This window comes from Narcine bancroftii, chromosome 4, assembly GCF_036971445.1.
Source record: "Narcine bancroftii isolate sNarBan1 chromosome 4, sNarBan1.hap1, whole genome shotgun sequence".
Lineage (NCBI taxonomy): Eukaryota > Metazoa > Chordata > Chondrichthyes > Torpediniformes > Narcinidae > Narcine > Narcine bancroftii.
In genome coordinates this window covers 38340726-38361774 of record NC_091472.1, presented here as the reverse complement: position 1 = coordinate 38361774, position 21049 = coordinate 38340726, and the positions used below count along the sequence as shown (strand labels likewise).

The following is a 21049-nucleotide window of genomic DNA, read 5'->3' as shown; positions in this document are numbered from 1 at the left end:
TAAAAAAGCTTTAACTTGATAATAACAAAATAAAGTATTATGAGGTACATTAAATTTTCCCTCATTCTTTCAAATATTATACATCTACCATCTCAAAACAATCTTTAATCTTTAATCTTTAATCTTTAATCCCCTTCATACCCTTCTGTCTCCAAATCCTTAAGAATTGGTTATCAATTGAAAAAGGAATACATTTAACATAGGGCATTTTCCTAGATATTAAACCTTTTGTACCAATTTTATTATCAATATTATTCCTCAACTCAATTAAATGTTTCAAAATAGATAATTCCCTACTTCCAAGTAACAATTTAGAATTTCATTTATAAATAAAATCCTGGGGATTAATATTCCCTATCCTCCCTCCCATTTTTGTCCCCTTTCTAACTGACCCCCACCCAGGCCCTCACCTATTCTCATCACTCTCCTCCACAGATCCCCTTTAAATACTTCCCTTATCACCATAAATCTATGCCCTCTAGTTTTAGGATCCCTACCATCGGAAAAAGTCTTTGCCCATCCACCTTTTAAATGCCCCTTATGACTTTATAAACCTCTATAAGTTTACCTCCTTCACTCCAGAGAAAACAGTGCAGCCCATCCTATATCTCCCTGAATATGCCTGAGATAGTCTGATCTCAGAAGCTAAACAGGCACAGGACTGGTCAGTATTTGGAGGGGAGACCACCCAGGAACACCAGGTGCTGTAGGTTTCTGTGAGGGGTGCTGGACAAAGTGGCGATTCTCTGTCTGCCTTATGGTAGACAAAAGTTAAAGAATTTCATGTTTGTTACATTCTAAATGTAGTATTACATGACAATAATGGAACCTTTAACGTTACATTTAAAACTCAAGTCCTCCAGTGCACAATGTCCTTGCAAATCTTTTCCGCACCTTAATTTGCTTAATCACATCATTCCTTCCAGGTAAACAACCAAATCTACACATAATAATCCAGAGATGGTCGCACCCACATCTTATGCAGCTGTAAACATGATATTCCAACTCTTTTACTCAATGCCCTTATCCAATGAAGAGAAGCGTGTCATACACCCTTGATTTCTTGTGTGGCCAATGAGCCCCTAAGACCTAAAAACCAGCCAGCTTGTAATTTTCAACCAATTATTTCATGCCACATCACATTATTATTTTGAAAGGAATTCCATCAAAACAAATTCTAACATCAGTAACTAAATCTGTGATCTAGTTATGGATACATCTTACATAAACTCCATTGACCTAGTGGGAAATATATTTTCCATGTCCAGGCATTCACCTTTGGAAGATTTGCTGTTAAGGTTTTTCCTATGGCATATTGGTAAACAGCGTATCTCTCCACCTGGCAATTTTGTCATTCGTGATCGGCCAGGTAAAATCAGTGACCCGCCAGATACGCTCTCCAGGGGGACTTGCACCAGCATACAACTGGACAGACTGCAGAAACTCCACGAGGAGCTCTGTCATCCAGGGGTCACTAGGTTTGCGCACTTTGTCAAAGCTCGCAACCTGCCCAACAGAGTCGAGGAGATTCGCTCCATGACCCGAGCCTGCCCGGTGAGTGCTGAGTGCAAGCCCCACTTCCTCCGTCCAGAGAACACCCACGTCATCAAAGCCACCTGCCCCTTTGAGCGTCTCAGTGTAGACTTCAAGGGGCCCCTACCGTCGACCAACCGTAACACCTACATCCTTACGGCCATCGATGAGTACTTCTGCTTCCCGTTCACTGTGCCCTGCTCAGATATGACTGCCTCCTCAGTTATAGAGGCTCTGCACAGCATCTTCGCCATCTTTGCGTATTCCAGTTACATCCACAGTGACAGGGATCCTCATTTATGACTGCAGAGCTGCAGCAGTACCTTCTGGAGCACGATATTGCTTCAAGCAGGACCACCAGCTATAACCCACGGTAATGGGCATCGAAAGAGAGAATACCACCATCTGGAAAGCGGTTACGCTTGCCCTCCAGTCCAAAGATCTCCCCACCTCTCGCTGGCAGGACGTGCTCACTAGTGCCTAACACTCCATCCGCTCCCTCCTATGCACCACGACCAATGCCACCCCCCATGAAAGGATGTTCTCTTTCCCGAGGAAATCTGAATTGGGTACGACCATACCAGCGTGGCTCACGGTTCCTGGTCTGATCCTCTTACGACGACATGTCCGGTACTCAAAGAATGACCCCTTAGTTGTCCGCGTGACTCTGCTCCATGCGAACCCGCATTATGCCTACGTTGAGTACCCAGATGGGCAGGAGGACAGTCTCGGTAAGGGACCTAGCCCAAGCCGAATCAGGCGCAACAGTGCCTTTAACCAACCTCCCTCTATACCTTCTACCCCAGGTCATGTGCTTGAACAGAGGGACCAGCACCACCCCACCAGCTCAGGCCAGACTGTCGACAATGCCATTGGGGAATTGAGCGAAGCAGTGGCCACACACTATGGGCCTGCCGGCGACACGACTCCACTGACCCAAATCCCAGTGCCATGGTGGTCACGCAGGATGGTCAGGCCCCCTGACCGGTACAGCCTCAAAGAAGGGGTGAATGTGATAGTACAGATTCTACCACCAATGTGTATATGTACAGATTGTAGTGTAGGATGACTGTGATTGGCTGAGAGTGTAGCCACACCTACTGGCAGGTCTTAAAGGATTGCTCGTAGCCAGACCAGGTCATTCTGGACTGGTCGACCTACTTGTGATATGCTCCAGTCTTTTAGTTAATAAAAACCTTGGTTTGGATCAACAAGTCTTTGGTTCTTTCGACGTGCATTACAATCTCTTTTTAACTTGATATAACGGTTACTCCTTTAGGTTTCTTGAAGTTCCAAGTTTGTGCTTAGATTTTGAGCTGTTGATATGCAAGGAGAAGGATGATACATGAGAGCAAAGTGCAGTTACTTCTGCAGCTTTTTAATGCAGATTGCCTTAATATAACTTTTCCAGCTTCTTAGCCATTTTATTTGAGAAGGTGTACTGGCATCTGCATAAACTAAATTACAACTCCAGTATTGGAGATGACATATCGAAGATGAAGCTTGATCCTCGAGTTCAGAGCTAAATAAAAAAACTTGATAGGATGGAGTGCTTTCAGTGTATCTTGTTTTACGGATGCCTCCATGTTCTGAGAAGGTAAAAGTCTACCCACAAAACCAAGCTTATCATCATGGTTTAGTAGGGTGGATGTAGCGGCAGTCGAGGGGCAGGACTTCATGCTTGAATCGCCCCATGATTCTGGCCAACCACGCATTCCGGGGGTCTGCCTTAAGATGACGCTGGATCCCCTTCGTCCTGGGGACGAAGTCAGCAGACTGGGAAATGTGGCAGCAGCATGGTGACGTCACTTCTGGTTTCAGAATGGCTGAACCAGAAGTGACATAAATGTTGTCTGTAAAAATGATTAAAGCAGTTTTTTTCTGACCACATGAGCCAGATGTTTTGCTTGTAGCTCTGCCCTTAAGGCACTACATTGGTGATCCTGATGGTTCAGGTGTCTCTGAACCCTACACAATGGCAGATGAACCAGCTCTGAGTGCTGTTGCCATTAAGTTGCCAGTGTTCTGGCCACACATACCATGTGATTCATCCAGGCAGAGGCACAATTTCACCTCCGCAATATTACCAGCAAAGCGACAAAGTTATGGTAAGTCGTTTCGTCGCTAGACGAGGAGTTGGCCACTAAAGTTGAACTTTTCCTGAGCGACTCTCCAGCAGAAGGTCAATACAAGGTGTTCAAGACCCACCTCCTACAAACTTTATCCATGACCAAGCTGAAAAGAGGAATACACCTCCTCAACCTAGATGAACTTGGGGACAGGTCCCCCTACAAGCTAATTACTGAAATGCAAGCACTAGCTGATGGACACTCCAAGTGCCTGATGTTCAAAGCCACCTTTTTACAGTGGCTTCTCCACGATATCACCTTGTTCCTGTCTGACGTGGATTTTTCTGACTCTCACGCGGTAGCAGCCGAGGCAGACAGACTATATAGAGTTCCCAAGACCTCTGTCCTGACAGTCCAACAGGTAGCCACAACCAACAGGGCAACTACCTTGTCCACCTCGGCAATTGCCCACCACCCCAGACAGGCAGGGGGACCCAAAGGCCAGCAAAGAGATGGATGGTGTTTCTACCACAGAAGGTGGGGCCGGAACACCCGCTGTTACATCCCACCATGTACCTACTCGGCCGACAACCAGGGAAACATCACCACCAGCTGCCAGTGATGGCCGCAGCAGTCGGTGAATACACAGGCCTCTTCTGTGCCATTGACTGGATCTCCAGACAAAGATTTTTGGTTGACATGGGAGCCAATCGCAGCATCCTGCCACCAAAAGTCTTTGAATGGGAAACACAGGCCAAACAATTCAACCTACTCACAGCAAATGGAACACCTATACCCAACTATGGCACCAGGTCAGTCCGTTTGTTACTGGAAGACTTGGAATTTATCTATCGCAGCCGTACACCAACCGATCCTAGGGGCAGATTTCCTGAGGGCTAATAACCTATGGTTCATGTGCGCAGCCTCCTGTTAATTCATGCCTCCACTTTCCAGACCTGCCCACTCTCGTCTAGTACATGGCCAGCCCTGCACTTACAAACCCTAGCTACAGACAAATTTGTGAAAATCCTAACTGAATTTCCTGAAATCCTCACACTGGATTTTTATTTAAACGCCCCACCACACAATTTCCAACATTACATGATGACCGAGGGACTGCCCATCCATGCCAACGTGAGGAGACATCCCCCCCAACCATCTACAACAGGCTAAAGACAAATTTTCAAATCATGGAGGATCTGGGCATCATCAGGTGTCCCGACAGCCCCTGGTCATCTCCCATACTTATGGTCCCTAAAGCAAGTGGGAGTTGGCATCCATGCAACGACTACCAGAGGCTGAACAGTGCGACAGTACCAGATCGCTACCCGTTGGCGCATATTCAGGATTTCACTGCAAACTGGATGGGAAATATCTCTTTTCCAAAGTAGACCTCATGAAAGGCTACCACCAGATCCCCGTACACCCAGATGATGTGCCAAAAACAGCCATTTAACCCCATTCAGAATTTTTGAATTCCTGAGGATGCCATTTGGTTTGAAAATGTGGTAAAAACTTTCCAACGCCTAATGGATCCAGAGACCTCCCCATCGTTTTCGTCTACAATATCCTAGTGGCCAGCACTATGGAGGAAGAGCATGGCCAGCACCTCAGACTCTAATTCAGGAAGCTTCAGGATTTCAGCCTTAACTTCAACTCGGCCAAATGTGAATTCGGTAAGGACACTATTGACTTTCTCGGGCACAGAGTCACATCCGCCAGAGCAACCCCATTGCCAACTAAAGTGACAGCCACCCAGAACTTCCCATGGCCCTCCACCATCAAAGGTTTGCAAGAGTTTTTGGGAATGGTGAACTTCTACCACCGTTTTGTTCCTGCAGCTGCCAAGATATTACACCCACTTTTCCACCTCTTGATGGGCAAACAAAAGCTGTTGACTTGGACACCCAAGGCTGAGACAGCATTCCAAGAAGCTAAGGAGGTGTTAGCTAAGGCAACCATGTTAGCATACCCTTGCATGGATGCCCCGTTGGCACTGACATCAAACGCCTCCAACACGGAAGTAGGAGCAGTCCTGGAACAGCGAGTTAACGGCCACTGGCAACCACTCGCCTTTTTCAACCGCCATTTATGGCCCCCAGAACTTAAATACAGCCCCTTCGATTGGAAACATGACCATGAAACACTTCTGAAATTTCCTAGAGGTACAGCAGTTCATTGCATTCACCCCTCACCTTCACCCCATTGAAAATCTCGGACCCATGGACGGCGAGACAACAACGACATCTGTCTTTCATTTCAGAATTCACCTCCAACGTCCGACGTGTCAGGGAAAGACAATATCATTGCAGAATGCCTCTCCAGACTTGAGATCAGCTCCATCACTGGGGACCCGAACTTGAAAGGATTGGCCACGGCCCAGCAGGAGGATGCAGAGGTGCAAGCTTTCCAGACTGCAATTACAGGACTCCAGTTGCAAGAAATCAAAATGGGCCCAGAGAGAACCACACTGCTCTGCAATGTTTCCACAGGTAAAGCCCGGCACGTAGCACCAACAGCATGGCGCAAAAGACTTTTTGACCAGGTACACAGGCACTCGTCAATATGGACGACAATCAAACTTATGGAATCTAATTATGTCTGGCATAGGTTTAAAAAATCAAGTCTCCCAGTGGGAAAAGACCTGTCTGTCTTGTCAAATGGCCAAGGTCCACAAACACACCAAAGGTTGCAGGTGCAGGACTTTCTCCCAACCACCCACAGGTTCCAACTCATACATATTGATATCATTGGATCTATGCCATATCGTGACCACAGATACATCCTCACCATGAACAATCGATTCACCTCCTGGCCAGAAGCTGCACCCATGGTCGATATAACAACTGAAACGTGCTCCAGGACTTTCCTATCTACCTGGGTAGCACGGTTTGAGGTACCAGTGCATATTACCTCTGACAGAGGCGCACAGTTTACTTCGGAACTGTGGGATCCCTTGTCACTCCTCTGCGGCACTCGACTCCATTTCACCATGGCCTACCCCTCGCAATTAACAGACTAGTGGATCGTTTTCACAGACACCTGAAACAGGCCCTGTGTGCACAACTCACAGGACTGCAGTGGCTGGACGCACTACGCCAGGTGATGCTGGGGATATGGACCGCTCCAAAAGAGGACTTGGAAGCTTTGTCAGCTGAGCTGGTTTACGGCTCGCCCCTGTTGGTGTTAGCCGACATTCCACCATCACCCACCAATATCAACTCCTCAGCATCGAACGAGCTTCAGTGTTTACGCCAGCGACTAGGGGTGTTGGCCCTAATTCCAGCCACAAGACATGGCTCAGCACCTACGCATGTACCGGTGGGCCTCTACTCAGCGAATGCAACTGACACAGCTACAAATTCGTTGCATCGTCCGTACAAAGTGCTGAAGAATAACAGATCCACCTTGCTCTTGGACATTGGGAACAAACATGAACTTTATACGAGGGACCAACTCAAAACCGCCCACGTGGACACAGCTGAGCCAGTGCTGTTTCCAACTCTGCATCACTGAGGTCATCCCCCCAAACAACCCAAGACTCAGACTATTGCACCAAGTGACAATTCCGTGGGTGGGTGGGCACTGTAACAGCAGCCGAAGGGTGGGATTTCATGCTCGAATTACTCCCACAATTCTGGCTGACAACGTGTTCTGAGGCTCTGCGCTAAGATGGCACTGGACCCTCTTCATCTCGGGGATGAAGTCAGCAGACTGGGGAATGAGTCGGGAGTGTCATGATGTCACTTCTGGTTTCAAGATGGCCAAACCAGAAGTGACATAAAACTTGCCTGTAAAACTGATTATAGCAGTTTTTTGCTGACCACAACTTGAGTTAGACTTTTGCTTGTAGCTCTGACCTTAAGGTGCCACATTGCTTTATATTAATATCTGGATGCCTTGAATATTTTTCCAAAAGCATAAATGAATCTGACCAGGGAAGCTCTAAAACTTAAGGTAATTAAATAAATCTGAAAAACATAGAACAAATCATAGAAGATCACAGCATAGTACGGGCGCTTTAGCCCACAATGTTTTGTCAACCTACATACACGTACCCAAAAAAAATCTAAACCCTCCCTCTATATTTCTTTCATCTCATCCCTATGCCTGTCTAAGAGTCACATAATTGCCCTTATTGTTCTAGCCTCCACCACTTCTCCTGGCAATGTATTCCAGGCACCCACAACTCTTTGTGTAAAAAACTTACCCTGATGTCTCTCCTAAACTTTCCTCCATTCACTTTATATTCACGATGTCTGCTGGTGTTTGCTACCCCCACCCTAGAAAAAAAGTGCTATTCTTCTCATAATCTTGTAGACCTCTATTAAGTCACTTCTCGTCCTTCTTTGATCCAAAGAGAAAACTTTTAGCTCTGCTAACCTTGCCTTATACTACATATTTTCCAAACCAGGCAACATTCTAAATCTCTTCTGTTTCTACATTCTTCCAGGAATTAGGTAACCAGAATTGTTTACAATATTCCAAGTGTGGTCTCACCAGAGTTTTATAGAGCTGCAACATTACCTCACAACTCCTGACTAATGAAGGCCAACATAGCAAAGGGTACTACACTTAATCTTAGCCAAAAGGCTGAGAAGCAATATCAAAGGGCTTTTTTACAGCTTCTTACTGTTCAAAACATACTGAGGTTGTTGGTCAATTAGGTGCAGTTGGGTGGCATTGGCTCATGGGCCAAAAGGGCCTCTTACCATGCTGTATGTCTAAAAATAACTAAAATTTAACTATTATTTCAATCTATGTGGCATTCTTTAGAGATCTATGGTTTTGGGCCCCAAGGTCCCCTTGTTCTTCCATACTGTTAAATATCCAACAAATAACCATGTACTCTGCATTCAAGTTGAACTTTCTAAAATGTATCACCTTGCACTTATCCAGATTGATCTTCCACTTCTCTGTCCAACTCTGCACCCTGGGTATATCCTGTTGTAATTTCAACAGCCTTCAACACTATCCACTACAACTCCAACTTTCGTATCATCCACAAACATATTGAGCAATTCTTCTACTTCTTCATCCAGATCATTTATGCAATAATCACAAGATGCAGAGGTCCCAAAACGGATCCCTTCAGAACGCTACTATTCACTGAGCTCCAGTTGCAATACTTTCTGCCCTATTACTACTCACTTCTTTCGACAAGCTAATTCTGAATCCACACAACCAAGGTTCCATAGATCCCATGCTTCATGACTTTCTGAATGAGTCCCCCATATGGGATCTTGTAAAATATCTACTAAAATCCATATAAATCATATCTACCTCAATATCTTCATCAATTACTTTTGTTACTTCTTCAAAAAACTTAATTAGGCTTGTGAGGCATGACCTTCCCCTCACAAAGGTATGCTGACTATCCCTGAGAAAACAGTACTTCTCTAAATGCTCGTAAATCTTGTCCTTAAGAAACCTCTCCAATAGTTTGCCCACCGCTGATGTAAGACTCATTGGTCTATAATTTCCAGGATTCTCCCTATTAACTTTTGTAGACAAGGGGGCCACATTTGTCATTCTTCAATCCTCTGGAACCTCCCCTGTGTCCAAGGAGGATGCAAAGATCATTGCCAACACCCAGCGATCTCTTCCCTCTATTCCCATAGCAACCTGGGGTATATATTATCATGTCCTGGGGACTATGTTGCCGTGTCCTGGGGACTTATCAATCCAAGTTTTGAAGAAGATCCAGCTCTTCGTCTTGTAATCTCAACATGGTCCAGCACATAAGTTTGTTCTATTCTGATCTCACCTTGATCAAGTTTCTAGTGTTAATAAAATTAGCTGTGCTACTATTGGATTATTCAGCTCAAAGCACTTCCATTTCTCTTTCATTGTGCATCCCAATGCGTGTTAGTACTGTAGTGATATGTATGATATATAGACTGCTGCTGCTCTATACATAAGTGGCTGGCCTGCCCACTGATGACTCAACCCCATGTAAGCCCTCCTCTTGCAACCTGGCCATAAGGTCGATCTCCCTGACCCCTTCCATTCATTCGAGCACATGGAGTTGAGCCAGCCGAAATCTAATGTGTATTAAAACCTGTGGTGGTACACCACCGGCCTACTGAAGGGCGCAACACCTGTACCTGCAGGAGTGTACCGCCAGCCTACTGCAGGGGGCAACCTCTGTACCTGCAGGAGTGTAAGGGGACAGGACAACACCTGGCCGGCTGTCAATCAGTCGGCCTGAAGGGATCAAGCCCCACCCGGTCGGGTGTCAATCACCCTCCGGGATATAAGCCTGTGTCGGCCTCCCGAAGCTCACTCAGCATTACTGCAGCTACAGCCAGCCTGGCTCTGTGGAAGTCTTTGTGGATTAAAGCCTGTTGTACAGTCTTTACCTCGTGTGTATCTGATTCTGGCTAACAGCACACCATAAAACCTATAGTTCGTCACTCAGTCTTTAGAGTCATTGATACTGCATATCAAGTTCTCCACAAGCTGTCTTGTGTCCCAAATGAAGAGCTCTCAAAGGCTCCAAACATTTAAAGAATCTCCTTAGTCAGAGCAGGATCTAAGCAATTGCTTGCTTTTTGTTGAAGACACACGTGACTGCATCATGTGTTTAGGAAGTTTCATGATTTTGAGTTGTGAAAGGATATGCTCACTGGTATAAACTGGAATAATACGCTACTGTTGTAATTTTGACATGTACAAATATTTCTTTTCAACACATTTCCAACTTTTATGGTTGGTACCTGCCAAAAGTTTGTCGTAAAATACTCACTTAACTGTTTGTGGAGCTGCTCTGCACTGAATAAGTTTGGTAGCTCAGACTGTGGGAATTTTATTTTGAGAGTGGATGCCAGATTGGTGGATTGGTAAACCTTTGGGAATCAGGAGCATCTCAGGAACCATGCATGAGAGAGCTGGTTTGTTGGTTTCCTGCACTGAAACATGAAGATACTCCATGTTCTTGCAGGTCCAAGCATTTCTGTGTAGAACATGAACTGCAGTCAGTACAGGTGCTCCTCTACTTACGAAAGTTGCATGGTGGCGCTAGTGTGACTGCCCCTTATTGATTATCGCACAATAGCTGATGGAAATTTTGGCTGGTGCTATATTTTATGATTAAAAATTTGATTTTTTCAGTGTGGAATAAAAGGTATTCAACATTTAATAATAAAATAGGCTTTGTTTTAGATACATTTGCCCAGCTGTAGGCTATGTTAAGTGGACTAAGCACATTTAAGGTAGGCTAAGCTATGATATTCAATAGGTGCAGTATTCTTTTTCGACTTCCGATTTTTCCACTTACAATGGGTTTATTGGAACATAACCCAATTGTAAGTAGAAGAACACATGTGTAACACAGGAACAGGCCCTTCAGTCCACTGCGTCTGCACCAGTCATGATGCCAATCTAATTCATACCATCGGCGTGCACACTGTCTATATATTTTGTTTCCTTGCCTGTCATTGTGCCTGTGAATATGCTATCATATTTGCTTCTACCACTTCCCCAGGCAGCAAATTCCAGAGACGTATCATTTCTGCGTAAAATAACTTGTTTTGCAATTCTCCTTTAAACCTTCCCATTCTCACCTTAAATCTCTGCCTTCTAGTATCTGATATTTCCAAACTGGGAAAAAGATGAACTGTCTACCCTATCTCAGACTGTCATCAGTTCACATCATTATCGTGCAATACGTTTGGAAACTTTCCCCTCAGCCTCTGACCCTCCAGAGGAACCAACCCAAGTTTGTTCAACCTCTCCTTGAGCTAATACTTTCCATCCACTCACTCTCCTGGTGAGCCACTTCTTCAAAGCCTTCATATTATTCCTGCAATGTGGTGACAAAGTTGGAGTAGCAGTTATTGCAACACCTTTACTGCGCCGGCAATCAGGACCAGGATTCGAATCCTGCGCTGTCTGTGCATTCTTCCCATGTCTGCATGGGTTTTCCCTGGGGGCTCCTGTTTCCTCCCAGCATTCAAAACTTGTAAATTCTGCGGCATAGACTCGTGGGCTGAAATGGCCTGTTTCTGTTCTGTATGTATGTATAAATTTTAAAAATAATACACTATATTCCAAATGTGGCCTAATCAAAATCTTAGAAGGCGAACAAAGCAATTTTATACTCAGTACTCCAACCAATGATGGCAAGTATTCTTTACTGCCCTATCCACATGCACATGATCTTCAAACCATGCATCACTTCACACTTGATTAAACCCCTTCTGCCATTTCTCCACCCATATTATCATCTGATCTAATTTGTGCCGTATCATTGATAATCTTCTAAGCTATTCACAACTCCATCAATGCTTGTGTTATCATAAAATTTATTAATCTGATATTTTCATGCAAATCATTCATGTAAATTACAAACAATTAATCCCTGCATAAAACCCCTCTGGTCACAGACCTCCAATGAGAAAAATACCCCTCTACTGCTATTCTCTGAATTTTATGGCATCTGTCAGACAATAATGTGAAGAATCCAACATATTATTGATATTCTGGAAATCTAGGCTGATGTAACCTTGGAATCTGACCAGGTGCCTGAAGTGAATGATCAATCTGCTGCTTGACAATCAAGGCATCATTTGCCTTTTATTGGCATTGTTGTCATATTTCATTGTTGGGTTCATCACTGGTTTTACAGTAAGTCTGTATCCCTTCTCTGCAGGGCATAGAGTCATACTGCACAGAAATAGACTCTTTGGTGCACTGAATCGATGCTGACTCCCTGTGTCATTGCTGCTCATGTATCTCCTGTTGGTCCTGGTACTGCTGTTGGCCTCCTCTACTGATAGAGATCAATTTGGTCCTTATCTGACATCCAAAATAAAGTACAATAGCAGCCACCAGAGCTAACACATAAATCAGAAGTTCAAAGTCATGATCAGACTTAAAATCCTTCAAAGTTGTCAGTATCATCTCACAACAAGTAGAACAGACCGAGCTTTGTTTGGATGTTGAACGTTACTCGGAATCTTCACCACTTGTTAGCATAGTTCCCTGCCAAGTCAATGATCTCATTAAACGTTGCCTTGATTTCAGTGATGAGTTCCAGGAAACCTCAAAAACCCACGGTCCTCCAATTAAATAGGAAACCCATGTTAGTATTGCTTTATTCCAGCAATTAACACATTGGAATTGACAACCTGCCTCTCCCGAGGGAGTTAATCACACATAACTTAATGCTGTGCAATTAAATGAGGAGATTGGAACAGGCTTCCCAATGCGCTGCCGATTTCCAAAGATTTAATCAAGCTATTTTGAAATTCATGCATTCCTAAACATTAAAACACATGCCTTGGATTTCCCATCCGAGACCAGTGAAATCAGCAGTATATTCCACTGGCTTTCACAAACAAGTTTGTCTGCACATTCTTGCCCCAGAGGGATGGTTATTATTGTAGGTCAAGGAATCCTTGGGTTAAAATATTAACTAAGATGCTCTGAATTATTTTCCATATCTTAAGGGAGTCTCATTAACAGCACCAAAAGGTAAACATCTATATTGAAATTTCAAATTTTTAATTAAGATGTTCTGTTCTTTTCTGATAATGAAGTAATTAAGTGAAATTTGAATTGTACATAGGACAATACAGCACAGTATAGGCCCTTTGGACCTCAATGTTATTCTGACGCATATATTCTTTCCTTAAAAAAAGTTACTACCCCATAACCCTCTATTTTTCTTTCATTAATGTGTCTAAGAGTCTCTGAAATGCCCCCAATGTTTCAGCTTCCACCACCAACCCTGGCAAGGCATTCCAGGCACCCACAATTCTCTGTTTAAAAAATTTATCCCTGATGTCTGCTCTTAACTTCCTTCCCTTAACTTTGTACAATGTCTTCTGGCGTTTTCTGATCCTGCCCTAGGAAACAGGTACTGCAATCATCCGAGCAATGAGTTGAAATGATTTATTTGACTTTATTGTTTCATAGCAATGTTGGCAAGGCCAGCATTCATTACCAATCACTAATTTGAATGAAAGAGAAAGATAAGAATTAACCAGCATGTGGGTCTTGAATCACAGCACAGAAGGGACAAGGATACATTTTTTCCCTGAAGTATATTAGTGAGCCAGATGAAACTTTCCAAAATCCAAAAGTTTTGTGCTTTTCATTACTAAGACCAGTTTTCCCACATATTCCATAATTATAATTATTTGTTTTAAGTTCCTCAGCATCCATGGAGACATTTAAACTCTGTATCTGTGGTCCACAGCTAGACCAAAATTATCTGGACAATCCTGAAACTGCTGTGTTATGAGCATGCTTAACCTTAACTCAGTTAGTTGCACAGCCACAGAGATTTGGATTACAAATTTAAGGTCCCAGCCTTGCATAGGCATCCTCATCAAGCAGAGGAAGTGGAGAAAAGGATTCAGCCTGAAAGGGTGTCTGGGTCTCTTCTGCAGAAGCCTTCTGCACTGATCACGAGGTTCCACAGGAGAAGGGTTTGAGTGTTGATCCTGCTATCTATCATGTGTCAGTTCAGGCCTCCATGCCAAAGGATTTTCCGTTGCTTCTTGCCAACTTCCTGTTCCGAATGGCAGGATGGTCAGCAAATAGGATTTAAATGAAGGCCAGCTATATTAATCCTCTCGCTTTCATTTAATGCATGGGTAGGCAGGAAGTTAGGTTGCCAACAATTTCCCAAGATCAGTTAAATGTAGGGCAGCCTTGCATCTTAATGGAATATTGTGATTCCCATTACTTATAAATGGAAACGCACAAATACATTTTTATAGGACCATAAATAGCTGGCGTGTTAATCTATTCAAATTTTTACATGGGCTCACTAATTGGAATTGCAATGGATTCTATAACAGGGATAAACTACTAAAGGGATTTTGTGTAATCATCCTGAAATCAGGAAGAATATGTTAGGTCCTTTGTTAAAAAAATGGGTCTCCAAATTCAACTCAAGTGTGACTTATTCTATTACTAAAGTTAGATTGCATAGGGTACATAATTAGCTAAATAGATGATGGGATGGAGTTGACTACAATTAACAAATATGAAAAGATTCCTATTTGCACTCCTTGCTTCATATTCCCTGTGTTTTGTGAATAGTAGGGAAGAAATTTGAGTTATAAAAGCATGCTTCTTTTAGAAATATTTATGTGGCAGACAGTTCTGAACATATCTTATTATTAACATTTCTAATAAGATCAATCATTTTTCAGTAATTATGTTAATAATCCATTTGGGTAAACCTAATATCCACAAAATTATATCTGATACCCAGAAAAATAACATTTGTTTTCAAGTACAGGGCATGGTAAAATATCCAATGAAAATTCACAGAAGTCGCATTAAATAAAACGTGATGGTAAATCCAATTTTAGGACAGATGCGCAAATGAAGACATTGGTTTTCAGAAGCATCTTGAAGGAGGAAAACAAAAAGTTTGGAGAAGGAATTCCAGACATTAGAGCCTAAGCAGCTGAAACCACAACCATCAAGTGTCAAGTGATTGAAGTTGACTATGTGAAGAGTCCTGAAGGAAACAAGGGAAGGAGGCTCAGGAGCCAATGAACTGGAAAAAGTTACAGGGACTGAACATGAAGAGTCCATGGAGGAAAATGATTTATATGAAACTTTATTCTTCTTAATTTAACATTGAAGTTAAAATTTAAACACAATTTAAATGTAATGATGTACACTTTGAGCCACTTTTGAACATGAAGCCATTGTGTATCAGTGAGCAAATACCAAGCAGGTTTTTGTTTTTCTGTTAATGCTGAATCAAAGGTCAGAACTGCAATGAATATTTCTTACATATTGAGAAATGTAAGAAATTCTCTAGAAACAGAAGCAGATTGCTTTCATTGAAGAACAACACTGACTGAAAGTCCACCTTCTGTTTGTAATTACAATGTTCTGAGTCTTTGTTCAATAATGCTAAGGGTGATGGAGGAAATTTGAATCTTCCTCCTCTAAAATGTTATTGGGCCAGTTCACGACAAATTTAAAAATGCTATGAAAATTACCTGTACCTGTTTAGGTGGTGGAAGCAGGTATAAAATATGAGGTGCATGTGGGAGTATAAAATTGGTTTTCCTATGAACATTGGATAACTCCAAAAGATTGGAAGTTATGTAAAACTGACAGGGTTTTATTTATAATAGAATGGAGGGACGTCCATGCTGGTCGACTGTCCTGAGATGGGGAGGGGGCTGTGCAACAGTCACCTTAATTCAGAAGTCTGTGAGTGGAGCCATAGGTACAGTCAGCCAATAGGTGTGCCCAGACAGATAAAAATAAAAGTAGTGGTTCACCACATTCAGCCCTTATTTTTAAAATGAGTTTGGCAGGGTGAAGTGCATTAGACATAATACAAGTTAAGTCTCTTGGGCAGTCTGATTTGCCACTGCGACCGTCATAGTACTGGGTGTGTCTGCAGCACAGCGATGGGGTCCTGAGCAGTCTGTGTGGGGTCCTGTGTGTAGTCATTGGTGTTGGCTTGGTGATTGTGCAGCATAAAGTCTGGCTTGCCATCCACTGGGACTGGGATAACATGCCATGGACCTGGTGCATCATGGGAAGAGGTGAAAGGGGTGCAGGATGATCAATAATGGTTTCTGGAGCCCCTGAGGGTACCAGATCCCTGACAGGTATTGTGTTTTTGTGCCCATCAAGATACACTACATAGGCATATTGTGGGTTGGCGTGGAGGAGATGCACCCTTTTGACCAGTAGGTCAGACTTATGACTCCATACTGGCAGTATGGCCCCTATAGCAGACTTCCTAGAAAATGAAAACATTTGTTCATGTGGTGTCGCATTGGTGGCAGTACATAGGAGTGACCTTTTTGAGTTGAGCGTCTCAGCGAGGGCCTCTGGCCAATGGGAGACAGAAAGGCTGCAGGGCTAGAAGAATGGCTTTCCCCCACAACTCACATGCGGTGCTGCTGGGTCTCGAAGATGGCACCAAAGATGGCTGCTCCCACAACTCACATGCGACGCTGTTGGTTCCCAGGGATGGCGGTGTCCAAGATGAAAGCTCCCATAGTCATCGCACGGCACAGCTGGGTAGGGGTGGTTTGGATTTACACACCTTTGCATAGTACAGATGGAGCAAACTGCATCTTTCGCTGGACAGCATTTCCTCGGGTGCTTGCCCAGGCCGCAGATATAGCACTTGGGTGCTCATGGAGTACAGTGGCCATGGTCGGATTGCTGACAGGACTCGGCAATGGTGGTGTTTGGCACTTGCACAGTATGGCTGCCGTGGTCAGATCGCTGACGAAATGTGATGGTGGCAGCGCATCCCAAGTTGGCGATGTCCAGGGCAACCACAAAGCAGCCATGTTGTCAACCGAGTAGGCCCATATTCTGGAGAGCCACCTCTATTGTGCTTGCCAATTCAACCACCCTCCACAAGTTGAGCTCACCTTGCTCTAACAGTTTCTGACAGATGTAATTGGACCAGGTGCCTGAGACATAGGCGTCTCTAATCAGGTCCTCCACGTTCTCCGTGGCTGTCACTGCCTTGATTTTTCAGGCCTGTCCAAGGGTCCGCAAGGCCTGAAGATACTCAGCGCTTGATTTTCCAGGTCACTGTTATCAGGTCAGCAGGAGATGTCTTGCGTAAATTTATTTACATTTCTCAGGTATTGACCTTTCAAGATGTCCATCGCCTCTGGATATTTCATTGAGCACACCAGGGGCCCAGCCTAGGAGTGCAGTACCTGTAGTTTGTCATTCTCTGACCGAACGATGGCTAATGATACCTGCAGGAACACCTCAAAGTAGCACAACCAGGGTTCAAAATTGATAGGGGCTTTGGGCAATTGAACATCAATTTCCATGTTCTCTGGCTTCAGAATCTGCTCCATTGTCAAAATTTATTGCGAATAAAATTGAAGCTCCATCAATAACTCCAAAAGACTGGAAATTATGCAAAACTGACAGGGTTTTATTCACAAAAAAATGGAGGGATGTCCATGCTGGTCAACTGTCCTGAGCTGGGGAGGGGGCTGTGGAACAGTCACTGTTATTTAGGTGTCTGAGGGTGGAACCACAGGTACAGTCGGCCAATGGGTATGCCCCGACAGATAAAATATACCGATCCTGGCTTACCACAGATAGGATTGCTCATTAGTTAGATCAGTGATTGGGGGTGTGGTTAATTCAGTAAATTGAATGCATTGCTTCATAGTTGCTGGCATTTCATCGCACTGACCTTGACATTCTGGCAGTTCTGGGACAATATCCTAGGGTATTCCGGAGCGTACTATTTATAGAGACCCAGGAATTCCTAGGTGTCTGAAAGTATGTATAAAATGGTCTTTGCTGAGTCATCCCAGTGCAAAAGATTTTGTGAATTGGGCACTTTTGCCAGCAAGCACAAAACAGTCTTAGATATTTCTCAATAAACCACTCTGACCCCAATGTAGTTTTAGAGGCAGAGAGTTGTATGGCACAAAAACAGGCCCTTCAGCCGCGTTGTCCTTTTTGCCAATCTATACTAATTCCAATTGTCGCATTCGGACTGTATCTGTCCATGCCTTGACTATTTAGGTGTCTGCCAAAATGCCTTTTAAAAATAGCAACTATATCTGATTCCACCACTTCCTCTGGCAGCGAGTTCTAGATATTAACCAATTTCTACTAAAGAAAATTCCCTCAGATCCTCCTTAAAACTCCACTTACAATCACTTTAATTATCTTGTGTTGATGCCCCATCTACCCTATCCATGCCTCTTATAATCACATATATTTCACAGCATCCTGTGTTCCAGAGGAAATTAGCACAGCCTATTTAATCTCTTCCCTTAATTAAAGTCCTCTTATTCATGCATCATTCTAGTGAATCTCCTCTGCACTCTTTCAAGTACAATCACATCCTTCCTAATGTATAGCGACCAGAACTGCACACAATACTCCAAGTGCAGTCTAATAAGTGCTTTGTAAAAGACATTATGCATGTCTTAACTCTTATATTCTTTTCCCAGACCGACGTCGTCGGCAAACATGCTGTCTTCACCACTGTCAACCTGTCTTGCCACTTTCAGGAAGCTATTGACTTGGTTTCTGTCCTAGGGGGATTTTCTGATTCACTGAGGGCCGAATCTCTCCCTATGCGTCCACTCCTTTGACCTGAGTTAATCTTGAAGAAATAGGATACTTGCTTCCACGAATCTCATAATCAAAAGTAAAAGTTGAAAAGAAAAATTGTAAACACCCAAAGTGCACAGCAACTTCAGCAATTCCTTGAGCTAGTGATCACTTCCAATTTAATAAATCAGTGCACGATATTCACCCCTGATGTACAAAACTTTTCAAATTATTTGAGATGGAAAAATCATCAGGAAAGAAAGTTTAGGATTGATGCTCCTCATGCACAAAAATTCAAGCAAATGAGTCCTTTCACAAATGTTTTGCACTTGGCTAACCTGATGCCCGACTCAGCAAAGCACCATTTTATCGGCACTTTCAAGCACAATTAGATTCCTGGGTCTCTATAAATACAATATATTGGATCTGCAGAATGCCAGAGATGGGAAATAAATGCTAATTCCAGCAGCAGATGATTTCAGATTTATTGTCGGAGTACATACATGACATCACATCCAGCCCTGAAATTCCTTTTCCTGTGGGTGAGTCAAAATTACCATTTATTGCTGGCTCAACATACACATAAAAACAAATAAAGAAATTTAAACAAACTGACTGTGCAATATAGAGAGAGAGAAAAAAAATCAATGACATGCAGAAGTAAGTCTTTAAATAAGTCCTGGATTGAATTTGTTATGAGAAGTGTGATGGTGGAGGAGTCTGCAGCTGTTCCTGAACCTGATTGTGCAAGTCTTGTGGTACCTAGACCTCTTCCCTGATGGTAGCAGCGAGAACAGAGCATGTGCTGCATGGTGTGGATCCTTGATGATTGCTGCTGTTGTCCAATGGCAGCATTCCCAGTAGGTGTTTCCAATGTGGGGAGGTTTTAACTGTGATGTCCTGGGCTGGGTCCATTAGGTTTTGCAGGTCTTTACGCTTAGGGGTATTGGTGTCGCTATACAAGACTGTGATACAGCTGGTCAGCACACTTTCCACCATCTGTTGAAATTTGCCAGGGTTTCCGATGTAATACCAAACCTCTGCAAAGTCGTGAGGAATTAGAGGCACTGACGTGCTTTCTTCATCATGCCATTTGTATGTTGGGTCCAGGAAAATACTCCATGATGAAGCAGATCATGTTGCTCCAAATTAATTTCTTCAGTGATTGTGATCATTTACTCAAGTTGATGATCGCCTTGACATAGTCTTGCAGATGAAAGAGAAATATGAAGCTATTAGAAGATGAGAGATTCGTCTCAACTTCTCACCTCTTGCAGCCACTAGGTATGTGTGTCTGGTCTTAGGGTTTGGATCAACTGTGGCATCCAGGTGACTGTCGATGGGGCACTATTTCTAAAAGAAAAAAAAAATTGGCATTTGTTAATTACTCCCATGTTTCACTTCCATATTTTGCAATGGACCAGTTTCCAATTAGACTGAAATGGACTTTTGCAAGCAAGTTGCCATAATGGATGGAGTTAGTTTTTAAAAAAAAAACTCCTTTAACAGGCCTGCTGCTTAAGCAGCTACTTCTTTATCTAAAACTAATATTTATGGGCACGGCTGCTTTTAATACAGTTGACCGTATTTAAAATTTTATGGACTAGTCTCAGGAGTAACTTCAAAAGTAGGGATTAATCTAACTAGTTATTAACCCTAAAACTGTGGGTCCACATTAATTCTGACATTTGCTAACTTCATGAACTTTGCACCTTTACTGCCGAGAACTGAAAAACAAATCATACTGGTGCAAGTTGATTATATAAAATATCACCCATGGTACTTCATACAATCATTAAAAAAATCAAAATACTTTGTGTTGTGTTGCTTTGTGTGGTTTCATCCATAACTGTTAGATACCATCTAACATCTCATTGGCTCGATACCAGATACTGGTGTTGGTTTTGCATTTAATTGAACATGGTTTTTAATTTCAGCTTACCTTTGAATAAAATATCATTCAACACTTGCTTGCTCACTTGATAACAAGAACAAGTTATTTGTGAGTGAAAGATCGAACACATAATGTTTAACTAATCTGAACGCATGTTCAAGATAGTTATGTGACACTGAATTTCAAGGAATCACTGGTCATTGGTGGCTTTTTGCAATTTGTTGCTGCATAGCAGGCATCAACATTCTGTGGGATGTTTGAATCTTGCACAGCTTTTATTCATAATGGTAATATACGTCCCCAGATTTTTTTTTCAAAACTGCTACCCACATTCAGACTTTCAGGATAGCAGACACCAACCATAATAACCGATCTTGTTTCAATTAGGGTAAAAGTTCAAATTTCTTTGTAAGTTGCACTTAAAAGAACAGAAAATGACATATGTTATTTCTTTCTCAAACACAGAAAAAAATATCTGTTAAGAAATAGAATGAATAAGATGGAAATT

General features: G+C 43.0%; 1 long non-coding RNA gene across 3 annotated transcripts in view; it reads right to left on the bottom strand.

Moving 5' to 3' along the window:
* LOC138760476 (uncharacterized) overlaps positions 1-21049 on the bottom strand; it is a 139383-nt gene that overhangs the window by 7924 nt on the left and 110410 nt on the right. For 2 of the 3 annotated variants that reach the window (XR_011355638.1, XR_011355642.1), the window contains one exon: positions 19246-20000. The exons of the other annotated variant lie outside the window; for it this stretch is intronic. This is a non-coding gene — a long non-coding RNA (uncharacterized lncRNA). Of the gene's footprint in view, positions 1-19245; positions 20001-21049 lie in introns of those variants that run through there. 3 annotated transcript variants of the gene reach the window in all.